The following is a 16,387-nucleotide window of genomic DNA, read 5'->3' as shown; positions in this document are numbered from 1 at the left end:
AAACGAGCAACTAAAAAGTGAAATCCTAAAATGACCCTGGTACCTGAGGTAAAGAATTATTTTACATTTTAGAAAATAAAAAACCCAAATGAAGCTCAAAACTCAGTTATACAGTACAACCTATTAATCTTCATTGCTGTGCAAAGTTTTGTTTTTATCCAAGCGTTCAAATCAAGCAGAATGGAACCGAAACTAACAATTAGTTAGTAAGAAAAGCTATTTCCATGGGAGAATGTTTTTAATTATCTATCATTGTATTTAACACATTACTTTCTGAATACTTTCTCAAGAAAAAGGAAATAAACAAAAAGTCATTCAAATACAGTATGTCTTTAAAGTTAACATTCATATATATGTTATTTCACTTATAATGTTCTGCTTTATGAGTGTGATCTTTTAAAACTGCATCATTATGTTACAAATAATCCAAAAGTTCAGGTTTTGTTTTAAATTCTATGAGCCAATAAAATACAAAATAAAGCTGAGTGAAAAAACCAGATGCATTTAGACAAAAGCTTACATTTTCTTTGCACCTCATTTGAAAGAGTAATGAAAGTGATGATAAAGGAAACTGTTCCTCAAAATAATCAAAAGGCAGGTAATTTAGGATCACCCACTTATTTTAGTCTTTTACAGCCCTGCTTTGCATAATCTGAAGTATTGGAAAAATTTAGTCCATATCTCTTCAAAGCTCTACATTGCCAACTCCCAGGTTGGAAAAACATCTCATTGTATTGGAACCATTTGGTTTGATTTAAGACAGCTGGACTACTGCCAGCAGCTGAAGTCCTCACTTCAGTTTTGGGAGATCTCCAGCCTATTCTAATGTGTCCTGTCACACAGGGGATTGAAAATGGTTATACAACACATTAAAGAGCTCTAATTGTTGTTCTTTCCATGATTTGGGTTTCAATGAAAGGTGCTTCTTCTCGTTTTAAGAGATGTATCCGTAACATGAAGGAAATAGAATATACACAGTAAGCTGCTACTGATGGCTTTTCATCATCAGATGCAATTTATCCAAGTAACTAGAGTATATTTTGGCCCCTTTTCTGTGAAAGTAACTTCAGAGTTTCAATGAATCATAGTACTTATCATTTAATATTTCTGGACATGTTTTTGATTTTGAGATGTAGTGCAGAAAGATGGAATTTAGAATATATATGCATTTAATGGTTCCTTTAATGCACAAAATCATGCACTTAATTCTTTTTCTTTGTGTCTTGTTTAGGACGGTGGCTACCGTGAGCACTTCCTCCTGTAGCTTCGCATTTTCTTTTTCACATCCAATGCTAGGTAGTCATGACGCACCTCCAGTGAGGTCACTGAGCTGCACAAAGCAACAAAGGCTACAATTGTACTCAAAGCTCTATCCCCCTTTCTCTTTTCGATGTACTGTGTATCTTAGGAATGTGATGCATTTGAAGTACCTCTAGAAATATCTTCTCCTAGGGATTATTGTATAAAAGCTTGAAGTCTGTAAAAGAAAACAAGAAATACATATCCATTTGCTCTGTGTGTGCTCTGGGTTTCAGAGTGCAGTTACAGAAAGCTTTAGATACTGGATGAACACAGCAGGGGCTCCCATCTTTCATGAAGTGGTGAAGGCTGAGGTCTTAGAAGGTGCAGAGTGTGGGGAACTGTCTCACTGCTTAGTCTGTAGTTCAAGAAAATTGTGTGTATATTTTTTTTAAAGGAGAGACCCACTGAACATTTGAACATGAATTTAAACAGTTAACCCAAGACTGTCGGCTCAAATATTCAAGAATGTGAGATGTTTCAAAATAAAATGTAGATTTTCAATAATTTGAAAATGTTTGATTAGTCAAGACAATTCAATTCTTGTTCTGACTTAGAAGATATTTAATTTATATTTGTGTATTTTAAGGCCTTTAGCAGCAAGTCCGATGTTGTATAAACCTAGATATAAAATATTTTATATTGCTTTACAATTCACTGAAATCTTTTCCAGAGCATGGTAGGCTATGCCTAACTGTTTTTTAGCCAAAAATAATATGTTCTGAGCTACTATTGGGACAGTTTGGAACTGTCACAGCCTTGATGTGAAACTGTAGAAAAATGTTACCACAGTGTTTTACCAACATAATAGAGTTCACATTTGTGTTAGATGCATGAAACTCAATTATAAGTCTTATGGTCTCTTCAAAGAAAACTTTACTCCAAAGCACCGTCAAATTATGGTAATCCAGAGCTCAAAATAAAAAGTGTTCCAACTCCCTCAGGGATCCTCTCATGAAATAATTTTGTGGTATATTGGACTAAAATTCTTATATATATATGAGACACTGAACTGTTTTTTAAAATGTATATAAAACCTTTATATAAATCAGAATCATAAACTGAAAACACATTTCAAATTTCTCTACATCTTTTTCACATTAAGGTTATGGTTGGCATTTTCTTTGTAAGGTGAGGTAAAATAACAGATTATTTTTTACCTAAACATTTAACAGAAGGCATGCCTCTGGTTTTAACTTTGGGATCATAATGGCAATATCTTTAAGACTTGTTTATTAAATGCCTGTTAAGCTCTATAAACCCGTCAACATCAAAATCAAATTCAAATATTCCCAGACAACTTTGTTAAAAGGATGAATTGTTGTGCTGCTAAGCATACATCAAGGCTAAGACTATTTAGCTTCACATTATTAAACTTCAGTAATGTTCTTTGTCATACAATACTAAACATTGACATGGATAATAAAATTCCATGAGAATAATTGAGAAAACAGATGTTTTACCAATTTCAATTTGGTATCAGTGGACTGAGAAATGTACTTTGATTGATGTGCTTTCTAGAAAATAACATTTCAAGCTCAAAATGTTTCATTGACGTTTCTTTAAGATGTGCAGTTTCTCCTGTTTTGCCTCCTGGGTTAAATCCTTCTGTATTGTGTAGCATACAGTATATTGCAATTCTAATTTTGGAAAGTATGTGGCCTTCTGTTGCAAAACCACACTTACATTTTTAAAATGGCTTATTCTAATACCCATTTACTATTTATTTGAACATCCTTTTATTTTGCTTTAGTTCACTGCAAACACACTTATTCTATAACTGTTACAAAAATATATTATTACACATTAAAATACAGGGTTAGTCAAAATGTTGTCGACAAGTATAAATGCCAATTATTTTACTTAAGTTTTGTTTTCTCCTCCAAAGATGGCAAAGGATTGTAAGGTAACTGTTAGACACTTTGATATTTATGTTTTCACTTGAAAACTGTTTTTGTCACAGTAACTCATGTAATTAATTTGTAATAAACTGTCAAAAATCCTATATACTGTATATGTGTGAAACAGAACCTTTCAATAGTTGAGGCACTGAAGAGCTTCCATATCATTTTTACAGTATGTAACAAAATGCACTTTTACCAGCTGCATGTCAGGTATTCTCTATGTAGTGCTTTACTGTCTCAATGTCTCTGAAGAAAATCACAAAGAAGTAGGCCTGGATTGAATCAAAGATTTGACTTAAATGCAAATTACCAAGCCAAACCCAATACTTTATGGTAGGTCTTTGTTCACCAGATGCTTCCTGATTCTACAAAATGGAACCCACCATTACATACAAGGTCTGTCTTTTGTGATTGTGGGTGGATCAAGGTTTTCATTTAATCTGGGCACTAGTGTCACAAATTGCTATATAAATCAATGTGATTTTTGTAATTACAGCTATCACCATTTATATTTTAAAACACTGAAAGTTTTGGTATGCACACTTATGTGAATTTTAATGTTCTTTTCTTAATACTGTATGTTCAGATTAAAAAAATGTATGGGTAGGCATTTTTTTCTGTATCTGAGACTCTTGAACTATTCTGAAGTCAAGAGCAACTGATTATGTTTAAAGATTTTTAAAGGGGTGATAAATTGTGTTACAGATAAAAGAAGAATTGGATTTTAAGACCTTTGCTCAATCATCACAAAGTTCTAGTAAAATGAAATGAAACATGAATTTCTGAATAGAGCTTCTCAAATAAAAGAGTTTACCAAAACTATGTTCCCAATTTGTCTTTTTGTCTTATTACATTTTAATTCAAAAGATCTGGAGTGAAACAACAAAAAACAAAAGTAACTAAAAATTGTAAACTGGACATAAAAGTAGAGTTTAAAATTCTGAAGAATAGTAATCTTTATAATTATAAGTCTTTTATCTTTCAAGAGTGATGATTTATCTATTAAATCGTAAAACTGAAAATTCATAACGTGTCCAACAGAACATGCCTTTTACACTAGGAAATTAAATTACACACTTCAGTCATGCTTTGTTGAATTAGTAAATTTGATAACATGCCATTCAGCTGCCAGCAGTTACCTTTAAATAAAGTTCAACAAGACTTGAGGGAATATTTATAGCAATTGTCAGTACATAATTGGTCCTAATTGGTCTCATTCACCAAAATACAGTAAATTTCCATTATCATCATCTAGAAGGAAGCCACAAAGTAGGCAAAAATCATTAATCCATTACAGATACTGATTTGCAGAAATTATGGGAAATTTGCATTTAGCCACTGCATGGGAACCAGCATGGGGTAAACAACAAGAACTCCAGGGCACTGTATTGTAATGGACATGTGAGTAACTAGAATTGGCACTGAATATTTTATGTGGTCATCCTCGGTCTCCAGTGAGGAGGTATGATATCATAACCTTTGTTATCCCTGATGTTCACTGGATGACTGAATACCTTCAGAATTCATCAGAAAGTGCAGTAGAACTAAACTGTTTTAATAAACAACACAAAGATATTTCTGATCCAAAATAAAGTTTTATATGAACTTTATTCATATATATGTTGTGTGTTTTGGTCATGTATATAAATATTACAGTGAAAAAAATGCATTCTTTTAAAAATGTTGTGTTTCATATTTCCAAATGTATGGAAGACCATTGTACCATGTTTGTGCACAGTGCAATAGTGTACACAATGCATTTTCTATATAAAACTATTGGCAGTTTGTAAGGAAAAGTAATATAATACTTTAATGTACAATATTGCATTCTTAACAACAGCAAAAAACTTCTTAACAACAGTCTGAGGGCAGGAGGAGTGTCGTGCACTAATCCTCCTCCATAAAATATAAATTATTTTGAATTTAATATATTATGATTGTAACGTTGCCATAGCCGGCCCAGGGACACCAAAATGTAATGAAGTGTGCTCTCCGAAGGCACCAGTTCTGTAGGGTTTGGCCATTTACTGGGACAATTATTAATTGTAGCAGTAAATCACAAAATTGATTCTTTTGATGGCTTTGGAATCCAACCATGCGACATAACTCTAACAACGCACACACACAGGTACTAATACACGAGGATACATTTATTAATACATAGAATATGCATAATAATACAAAAGATATATATATATATTCAGTCAGTTACAAAGAGTTACACACATCAAGAGGACATACGTTCAGTATATCATTCATTTAGATCGTTTCGTAAATGAATTTGGTTATAACTTCTACATTAGATACTCAAAACAAGTACATAACTCTTAGGAATTAAATTGATATCAACTGGGTGGGATAACAATTGAATTATCGAGCAGTAATGCAGTGAAGTTGAATACTCATCCAATCTCTGGTGATTCAGATCTCCTGCGGGCACAAAAACACAGTTGCAGGCTGTTGCTGTCCAATCCGCGCTCTCTGGCTCGGTGCCAGGCTGTGCTGTGCGGTTTGCGATAGTGCGCTGCTGATGCTCACTGACCGGCTAGTTAGTGTTGGCTTTAACTAGCAAAGTTTGTGCACAGGAGAAAAGATTACTGTGGGTCCCAGCAAGTCAGGAAGAGGACCGGCTCATTCCTGATGAAGCGCTAGTCCTGAATAGTGATTCAGCTGTCCACAGTTCTGACCTGTTCACGAGGCCTGCTGCTGGCGCTAACCTCGGGTGGATCCTCTGGTTACTCTCTGGCAACCTCCGCTCCGTGGTTGTCCGGCTGAGTCTCAGGATGGTCAGGAGGCGTTCTGCGAGAATGTCCTGCCCTTGGGATCCTTCTGCTCCTGGGCCGTCCTGCCCTGGAATTCTCCTTTGAATTCCCTTTAGAAAAGCCCACAAAATTCTACTGAATCTTACTGAATCTCTCAGGCTCTCTGTGTTGCCTGTTTTTACCTGGAGTAACTTCAGCTCGTTGATTGGCTGAAAGTTCCATGGGCATCAGAGTCCCACGTGGGTTACTCGGCCCTACCAGTCCCTGATTGGTTGATCAAGGTGAGATATGAGTCACTTACTCCTGACACTTAGGAATGCAGTCCAGATGTCCATCTGGCACTCCCTAGACAGATAGGCGCCAATGGATGACCATTGATCATGATAGCCAGGCTTAGCTAAGTGCATCCCCCTTTGGGAGCTGTCCTTATCAAAGGAACCTTAAATCAGCCTGCATGAGTAGTTTCTCTGTGGCTGCACCACAGAGATGAACAGAGAGATGGGGCCTAATTTGGGAAAGCTCAGAAACACTTAATTCTGCCTTCTTAATAAGCCTCGCCGCTACATGATATATATCTGAAAATCTGATATATACTGTATATATAATAATAATAATTGGATCTGGACTATAGAACAGAATACTGCACTTCTAGGAACTTTGATTTAAACGTTAAGAAGACATTTCTACACGGATGTTTTAAATTTACTTGATGACGACTACCTGCATATAGGAAATCACTTCTGATATCTATTAATACCAAAATCTGAACATAGCAAAAATAAGAATGTAAGAACATACAAAACAGTACAAGAATAAATGGATGTATTGCTTGTAATTAATTGATCCTAAACATCCCTCCAGCCTATAAGTCCCAAGAGTATCAGCTTTAATAATTCAGTTGAGCTGTCTGAGTAGAGAAACCTTCATTTTTCAAAATGAAATGGATCTCCTCTTTTTTTTTACCCATGCAAATCTATACTTTTTATTAAAAAAACCCTCGAGTTCACTTTGCAAAATGTAATACCTCTTAAGATGTGTCAGGAGGGTCTTGTGATGCTCTGAAGAGAACTCAACAATAAAATATATTCTTATGGAGTAACTAGTACTAGTTCAAGTTCAAGTTTATTGTCATTATACTCATATACAGGTATATGGTATAACGAAATGCTATTTAGATAGCTCTCGGATATAAGTAGTACAAGAAAACAACAACAACAACAACAACAACAATACAATTGTATAACAAAAGAAAGACAGAGACAACAGGCAGTGTGCAAAAAACAACAACAGACGATGTGCAAAAACAGCAACAGGCAATGTGCAAAAAACAACAACAGGCAATGTGCAAAACAACAAAAAGGTAACAGGTTATGTGCAAAAATATGCATCAACAGAATGAAATAAAGGGATAGAAATTATGGGGAGTGATCTTTTGACATGTATGGTAGAGGTTTTCCAGATGGTAGCATATCAGAAAGTCTTAAGCTGGGGTGTGTGGGGTCTTTGATGATGCTTAGAGCTTTCCTCAAGCACCGTCTGTCATAAATATCTTGGATAGATGGGAGGGCAACCCCAGTGATGGACTGGGCAGTTTTCACCACCTGCTGTAGGGCTTTGCGGTCAGCAGCACTGCAGTTGCCATACCACACTGTGATGCAGCCTGTCAGTGTGCTTTTTGTAGTGCATCTGTAAAAGTTAGTGAGGACATATCTTAGCCTTCTTCAACCTTCTTAGTACTGTTGCGTCTGTTGCGCTTTCTTGATCAGACAGGTGGTGTTGAGAGACCATGTGAGGTCCTCGGTGATATGGACACCAAGGAATTTAAAGTTAATGACCCTTTCCACTTCAGTCCCGTTGATGTGGATAGGGGCATGTCTGGTTTGCAGTTTCCTGAAATCAACGATCAGCTCCTTGGTTTTGCTGATGTTGAGGATGAGGTTGTTGTCATCACACCACGTTGTAAGGAGATTGACCTCTTCCCTGTAAACCCTCTCATCATTGTCTGTGATCAGACCTACAACTGTGGTGTCATCGGCAAACTTGATGATGGAGTTGGTGTTGTGTTTGGCCTTACAGTCGTGGGTATACAGTGAGTAGAGCAATGGACTAAGCATGCCTGGGGGACCCCAGTGTTCAGAGTTAGTGTGACGGAGGTGTGGTTTCCAAGCCTGACAGCCTGAAGTCTGCCTGTCAGAAAGTCCTGAATCCAGTTGCAGAGGGTGGTGTTGAGACCCAGTGCACTGAGTTTCTTGACTAGTTTCTCTGAGATGATAGTGTTAAAAGCTGAGCTGAAGTCGATGGATAGTAATCTTTTGTATGTGTTCTTTTTGTCCAGATGGGATAGGGCAGTGTGTATGGCAATGGAGATTGTGTCATCTGTGGATCCGTTGGACCGGTAGGCAAACTGGTACGGGTCCACTGTGTTTGGAATGGTGTCCTTAATGTGCTTCATGACCAGCCTCTCGAAGCACTTCATGATGACAGGTATTAGTGCCACTGGTCTGTAGTCATTAAGACATGTCTCTGTGGTTTTCTTTGGTATTGGGATGATGGTGGTTGTCTTGAAACAGGTGGGGACTATGGCTTGGGCCAGAGACATGTTGAAAATGTCTGTGAATACACCCGCCAGTTGATTGGCGCAGGCTCTGAGGACGCGACTAGGTATGCCGTCGGGTCCTGCAGCCTTGCGTGTGTTCACTTTTAGCAGAGATCTCCTCACCTCATCTGCAGACAGTGAGAGCAGCTGGTCAGCTGTGGAGGGTGCAGTTCTGATGACTGGTTCTGTGTTATTGGCTTCAAACCGAGCATAGAAGGTGTTGAGCTCATTAGGTAGGGAGGCATCATGGGCAGGTGCACAGATGTTCTTCCTCTTGTAGTCTGTGAGGGCCTGTATACCTTGCCACATACGTCTTGGGTCATTAGTGGTGAAGTGTTCCTCTAATTCCTGTTTGTTATACAATACCATTGTTAAGATTGATCCTGGCTGACCTTAGTTCTGAGTTATTGCCTGATTTTAATGCTGCATCCCTTGCTTTGATTAGGGTGCGAACCTCACTGTTCATCCATGGTTTCTGGTTAGGAAAAGTTCTTATTTCTTTTGTGACTGTGACATTGTCAGCACATTTCCTGATGTAGCTAGTGACTGATGATGCATATTGTATGATCTCTATGTGGCTGCCTCTTTAAACTCTTTTGGTCTGAGTTTCCACAGTGGGGGAGGGGTACTGCCTTGTAAAAGTTCTGAATCTTGGTGTAAACATGGTCCAGAGTGTTTTCTCCTCTCGTTGGGAAGGAGACATGCTTATGGTATTTTGTGAGAACGGATTTGAGATTTGTTTGATTGAAGTCACCCGCGACAATAAAGATTGCGTCGGGATGTGCAGATTGCTGTTTGTTTATTGCAGTGTGCAGTACCTCTACTGCTTCTTTGCCATTAGTGTCAGGGGGGATGTAGACAGCAGTGATAATAACAGATGTAAATTCCCTCGGCAGATAGAAGGGGCGGCACTTGATCATTAAAAATTCCAGAGCAGGTGAGCAGTGTTTCGTGATGGTAGATACATTGTTGCACCACGCGTTGTTAATAAAAATGCACATTCCTCCACCCCTGGTTTTACCGGATTCTTTAGTTCTGTCCACGCAGAGTCCATGCAGGAGGCAGAAAATCCATCTAGGTGTATTGCCGAGTCCGTAATACTGTCTGTTAGCCATGTTTCAGTAAAAATAAAAGCGCGTTAGTACTATGTACTAACTAACTAGTACTAACTTCATACTAGTGAATTGTAGCTTTCATTTTAACTTGTCTTAATTTAATTTTAAATTGATGTTTATTTTTTTAAAGTAGCTTATTATTTTGTTAAATCATTATATATATTAGAATGTAGTAAACAACTTAGAATATAATAATATTAATACTACTATTGCTTCTACTATTAATAATAATTATGATAAAAAACTATTAATAGTGCTGCGTGGTAACACATTTGTTACCATTGTTTCCTTCCAGTGCTGAGGCCCTGAGTTCAGTTCCTGGGATGCTACCTTCATGGAGTTTGTATGTTTTCTCTGTATGTTCCCTCCGCCTGGGTTTCTATCAGGTTCTCCAGTTTACTCCCACTGTTCAAAGACATACAGGTAGGCTATATGGACTCTGGGAAAACTGAAAAAACTCCAGTCCATTGCTTGCCCCTTTAGTTTCTGGTTCCCCTGCAACCCTGTACTAGATAAATTGGTCAGAAAACGGATGTATGGATAATAATAATGCAATGATCAGGACAGGAATGAAGGTCTATACCCTTGGGCAAGGTATTTCACTTATATTACTTCTGTAATTTATCAAAATGAACCTGCTCTGAGATGTTGTTCTCAATTTACTTACCTCATACAATAAGTTAAAAAAATAAATTTTAAAAATGTAACATTCATCTAAATGTAATCATTTCATAGAGCACCTTTCATGATACATTACCTCAGGGCACTTTATGATTTATATGTACTGTGCAAGGCATCTGATAGGTTTGAAAATGAATAATTACATGTTTCATGGGGATAACCATAGGACAAAAATGCTTATCCTTAATATGTTTAAATCAGTCAATTTTATATATTTAAGTGAGGTTAAATATAAAAGAGCTGACCCAAAATATATCTGTGTGTGCTGTAATATATTGTGGCCTCCCAAAACTCTACCACTTCAAGCTACCCATTAGAAAGAGCAAGGGAGTAAATTCCAACATAAATCTTGACTTGAAACCTAGTCGCCAACTGCCCACCTCGATGGGGTGTACAAACTGCACTGCAGACTGACAAAGGCAATTGTCAGAAGAGCCATTGGATACTCAGGATGCTTCAGGACGAGTCTCCCTATCATCTTGGTTCTTTTCCTTGCCATTGGACCCAGACTGTTTTCCTGGTCAAGCCCCATGCAGTGTAACAGACACTGCACGTAAATATCTTCACCCTTAGGTACCCTCCGGAATTATATACCACCTTTATTCATTAAAGCATAAAATTATCAATGCACAAGTTCTAGGACAACTGGCTAGTAGGCAGCGGGGTAGGCTTGTGCAGCTGATAGCCCCTAATCACGACCTGGCACCAAGGTGGCAACACGGTCACTATGCACATGGAATAAGCAAAAGCTAAGCAACCCCACAAGGAACCATTCTGCTCACCCCAAACAGGGATGGGACTAAAAAGGTGCCATAAACATAATCTGTTCAATTGATCTTGCTTGGTGATTTTAATGCCAGAATTGAGAGAGATCTCCAGCTTTGAAAGGGTGAGATAAGAAGAGAGTTGGAAATTCGAATTTTTTTTGACCAACTCCTTCTAACATGAGTATGACCTAGTTCCCGAGTAAGGTCTTATTCCGTCCGAGGGTGGTGCCACCCTTGATTCTGTAAATTGCACCACTTTATCCATGTTACTGTTAGAAGGTGTAACAGTAAAGATTTCCTCACAACACATGATCAATACGGATGACTGCTGGACAGACCACAAGCTCATCCAAGTAGAAATGACCCTGAAAGTAACCCATACTTGTAAATACATCAGTTGTCAGAAACTCCACTGTAAAGGAATCTGTGTTTACGAACTGAAGGATACTGCAATTAAAAGACAATTTCATGAACAACTTTAGGACACTTAACCCTGGAAAAGCCGATCAATGGCGATAGTTAGTGGATATAATTGAAGACTGCAGCCCTGACTGCACGTAAAACCCCACTTGGCTACACTAAGATGAAAAACCATGACTTTTTTGACGAAAATGAACAAGCAATTAAAGAACTTATTGACAAAAATAGAAAGGCTTTCATAGCTTGGCAGCAAAACAAAATACAAACAAAAGCAAATCTACACAATAGCCAAGTGGAAGGTACAGATTTCACTTGGGACCTGAAGCACAACTGGTTTTGCAACAAAGTCTAGGAACTACAAGAACTTGCAGATACCAGCAATTCACATGAGTTCTTTACAGCCCCTCCTTGCACTACTCCACTACAAAGATGGAACAGAATTCTTTATAGACAGAGAAGCACTAAACATCCATTGGTAGGGACCTTTCAGCAGCAGTTTGTTCAACTGTGATACAATGGTTGATGATTCCATTTTTAAAGAGATACCTCAGTGTCCCACAGCCGAAGATCTAGCTGAGGAACGAACTTTACTTGAAGTGTCCAAAGCAGTCAAACTGAAGAAGGACAATAAGGCCAGTGGACCAGACCAGATACCAGCTGAGATAAGTATGGAGGGGATGCCCTGTTGTTTCACATCCACTCCTTCGTGCTCAAGATTTGGAATAAAGGTGACCCTCCAAGTATTAAAAAGCAAGAGTTTGTCACCAGGCTACAAATCAGACTATGGCAACTACAGAGGAATCCCCTTAATAGCCACCACAGGAAAAATACTCACCAAGCTCTTAGTCATTAGATTTTTTCTTTTAGGTCAGTGGCTTCAGAGGAACATCCAACATGATCTTTACAGCCCACAAACTTCAAGAAAATTGCCAAGAACTGAGACTACCATTTTATATGGCTTCTTTAAATTAACTAAGGGCTTTGACTCTGTCATTTATGAGGCACTATGGAAAGTCCTTTTGAGATATGGCTGCCCCTCAAAATGTGCTAACATCCTCTGCCTCCTTCATGATTGTGTGAAACCACAGCAGAGAATCCATAGAATCCTTCAAAATCATAACTGTTGTGAAACAGGAATGCATTATCTCACCACTGCTATTTTCCAACTTTTTAGAAGGCATGCTTCACCTCACTGAGTCCAGACTCCATGGATGAATCTGATACAACTAAAGGACCGACGGAAAGGTCTTCAACATCAACAATGTCCGGACTAGATTCAAAGTCATAACCTCATCCCTAGTGGAGTTCCAGTATGCTGTTAATGCCCACGTTAGCGTCTGATCAGAAGTAGACATCCAAGTCATCGTCAAAATATTTTCTGAGTTATATAGTAAGATGGGACTCAGAACTAAACAGAAAAATATAATATTTTTTTTTACACACACACACACACACACACACACCTTCCCCCTCTATCATAATTAAGGGTTCCACTTGGAAACGTTCCCCGATTTCCATCTCTCTATTTTTACCACATATTGTAGATGATGAAATCCAATATTTTATCTCAAGAAACTTGAATCGTTGAGGATCACAACATCACTATTAATACAAAAGAAGATGTGTGTACAATACAGCTGTCATCCATATTCTACTATGTGGGGCAGAAACACTGACAATAAACAGGTGGCATCTCAACCCCCAGCCCTGGAAAAATGTATCAGTGCTGCTTAAGAGGAATTCTACAAAATCAGCAAACTAACATGAGCATTCTGGAGTGAACAAATACTTGCAGTATTGAAGCCATTACCATAAAACTATAACTTTGCTGGGATAGGCATCTTATTCAAACGAGTGACTCAAGGCTGTTTAAGCCAATCTTTTACTACAACTGGAGAAAGGTTCTTGGGCACCTGGAGGTCAGAAGAAGCAGTTCCACAACTCCATAAAATCGTGCCTCCAATAGTGTTCCCCATACCCGTACAGCTGAGAAGACCTTACACTAAACAGAAAATCTCGATGTCAAAAGGGGTCCAGCTATTTGAAGCAAACAGAAGAGTAGTGGAGGCCATAAAAGATCTCAGTGAAAATTACACCTACAGTTAACAGGAAGACTTCTCCTCCTCCACCTCCAGTTTGTAGATCAAGAAAGGGTTTCTTAAGTCATCTTCGCATCCATGACCAGACTGCTTCTAAACTCAATCTGGGTTTGTAACCCAGAATACCCGAAAGAAGAATATATTTTGATTTATATCATTAGCATTAAAGAATGCGTTTCAATCCAAACTTAATTTTATGTTGGAACATTAATTTTCCACTGTCAGACTTAATCTGCAATGTCAGTGCAGAGTTAGAAATATTATGCAAATCAAGCTGAGCAAAATAACTTAATATTTGCAATTTTTAATGACAAAATTTTCAGATACATTTACCACTTAAAAAGTCTAAAAAGAAGTGACTTAGTTTAGTTCATATACTGTACAAATTTAAGGATTCTCTGTTTTATATATATATTGTTTGAGCAATGTGACATTTTCAGTAATTCTATGTCTAGAAGAAAGGAATATGTAGAATAAAGGAATTTTGAAGGTATTAATTTGACTTTTAGATTACTATTTTTGTAACTCTAAAAAGGTTTTAGGGAAAGAAGACGACCTTATTGCATTCCTTGAAAAATAAATGACTTTATATTTTCCTTTGCTTTCTTGGTTCTCATAAATTACTTTCATTCCAACCGCTTTTTAATTTAAGATATGCCATCTCTCTCGCATTGTGGATAACTAAATGGATATAATCAAGCTCATATGTCTTTCTATCCTTTAGGCATCATGACATCAAGCATGCTCAATTGCCAAGTTTATGTTGCATCTATTAATCTATTTTGTACTCAGCTTTATCAATCACAAATCAGTGACAGTTTTTTCTTCTCTTTTTGCAAGGTCTTTTTCACCCAGCATGTCTTCTTCTAATATTTTTAACTAACACCAAATTTCTGTCAAGTTATGGTGGCTTAAATGAATGTAAAGGCTTATGCTGAAGACATGTGGCAGAAAAATGTGTAGCACAGGGATGAAACGATATCTGATGATGTACAAGGCTGTATCAATTCTCTGCAGTGCACTTAACATTGACTAGAGCAGGCAGAAAGCTCACAAGAAAAATTCCAGTGCTGACATGAAACGATATTGAGTTAAAATAACAGCTTTCTGCAGCTTAATAAAATCTGCAGATGGTCCATATAAGGAACTAATGTTTGCCACAAACCAAAGTAATTAAGATCCTTACGATCCCACACAAAACCTTTAAATTGATGTCATGGAAATGTCTCCCACAAATGCAATTAGCTTTTTTTAGATACAGAAAGGGAATGAAAACATCTATGAGATATGGAAATCCTGAAATTGCACTGAGTCCCTCATACCCATCATTTAACAATTTTATTGTAACACCTTTATAACAGTTGTTTTAAGTTCAAGTTGACAGTTGTTTACTAAGTATGAATACCAGTATGATGGTTGGGATAAAAATTAACATGGAACAAAATCTTGTGAGAGAATATATTCAATATTTTAATCCTTAGGATTAAACTTTTCATCTTAATTTATCTAAGAAATATTCAGAACATCTGCTTGACTATTGTTTACTCTATCACATCCTTGCTAAAACCATACATGCTTGATTACTGTTTTTTGTTCTCAGTGATAAGTTCTTCAAACTGAACGATAGAGGTGGTGAAACAAATTAAGATTTTTTTTCATTTTTTATTAGTTATTTTAAACAGTGGTCTTTGTGTCTTAGGTATAGGTAGAAAGCAAACGTAATAGGAGTCCACACAAATCATACAACTACAAAGAAAAGTATTTATTTTTCCTCTCTCTATCAATCTTTACTGTATCCCTTCAGAAAATCCCTTCAGTCTTTAGAAAATAGATATGTCACAGTAGAGCTTTATATACAGGCTTAAATTATGTCTGTGGGTTAATTGTAAAGATAAGCAAACAATATATCATGGATATCCAATGTTAACCTCAGTAAAGAACAATTTCCTATTTTCTGTACAAGCAATCTTTGCAGGGTATTAAGATATAAACCAATTAAAAAGATCCTATGTATTTTGTCTGAGGCTCGACTAATCAGGACTATAGTAAGACATGACCATGAAAGCTGTACAAATTACTACTTTATTATGATATTGCAATTTAAATATATCCAAAGGAGAAAAATGTGTATCTTAAGAGATTTGGTAAAAACATATACTTTATAATAAAAGCACATAATGTGAGGAGTATGCTACCACCATCTCATTCACATATAAATTATAATTCCTAGAAATCAGGGATAGAGTATATTTGTGAAGGACAAAGTGGATCTCAGGAAGATTTTCCTCACATTGATTGGAAAGAATCAATAAATACTGTATGTCAGCAGCTGAAATTGAAATTATTGGTATGGATAATACAGAACGAGTGCTTTCTTATCCAGATTGGTAGGCCACCTATTAGAGGGGAAGGCTTCACTGTAACACATTTCTGTTGAGTACTGGCTTTAACTTGTCCAGCATCAGGGCAGATTGAGACTAGAATGACACAAATATGTACCAGGATATGAATAAACAGCGTTATGTGGACTGAAAATAACCTGACCTCCTGGTAAAACCCATTAGACCCATTAGTCTTTCCAAACTATCAAGAGACATCGAGGAAAACAAACTGGGAGTATTTTTAAGAAAGTGCAATTATAAAATGGTGTGCTTTGTAATATACTTTTAAATTATTCTATATAGGTAGGTAATTTAACACAAAAATACTATGAAGAAATTAAACAGAGTTTAAAGGAAGTAGAA

This window comes from Lepisosteus oculatus, chromosome 7 (assembly GCF_040954835.1).
Source record: "Lepisosteus oculatus isolate fLepOcu1 chromosome 7, fLepOcu1.hap2, whole genome shotgun sequence".
Taxonomy (NCBI): domain Eukaryota; kingdom Metazoa; phylum Chordata; class Actinopteri; order Semionotiformes; family Lepisosteidae; genus Lepisosteus; species Lepisosteus oculatus.
Note: the sequence above shows the minus strand (reverse complement) of the source record.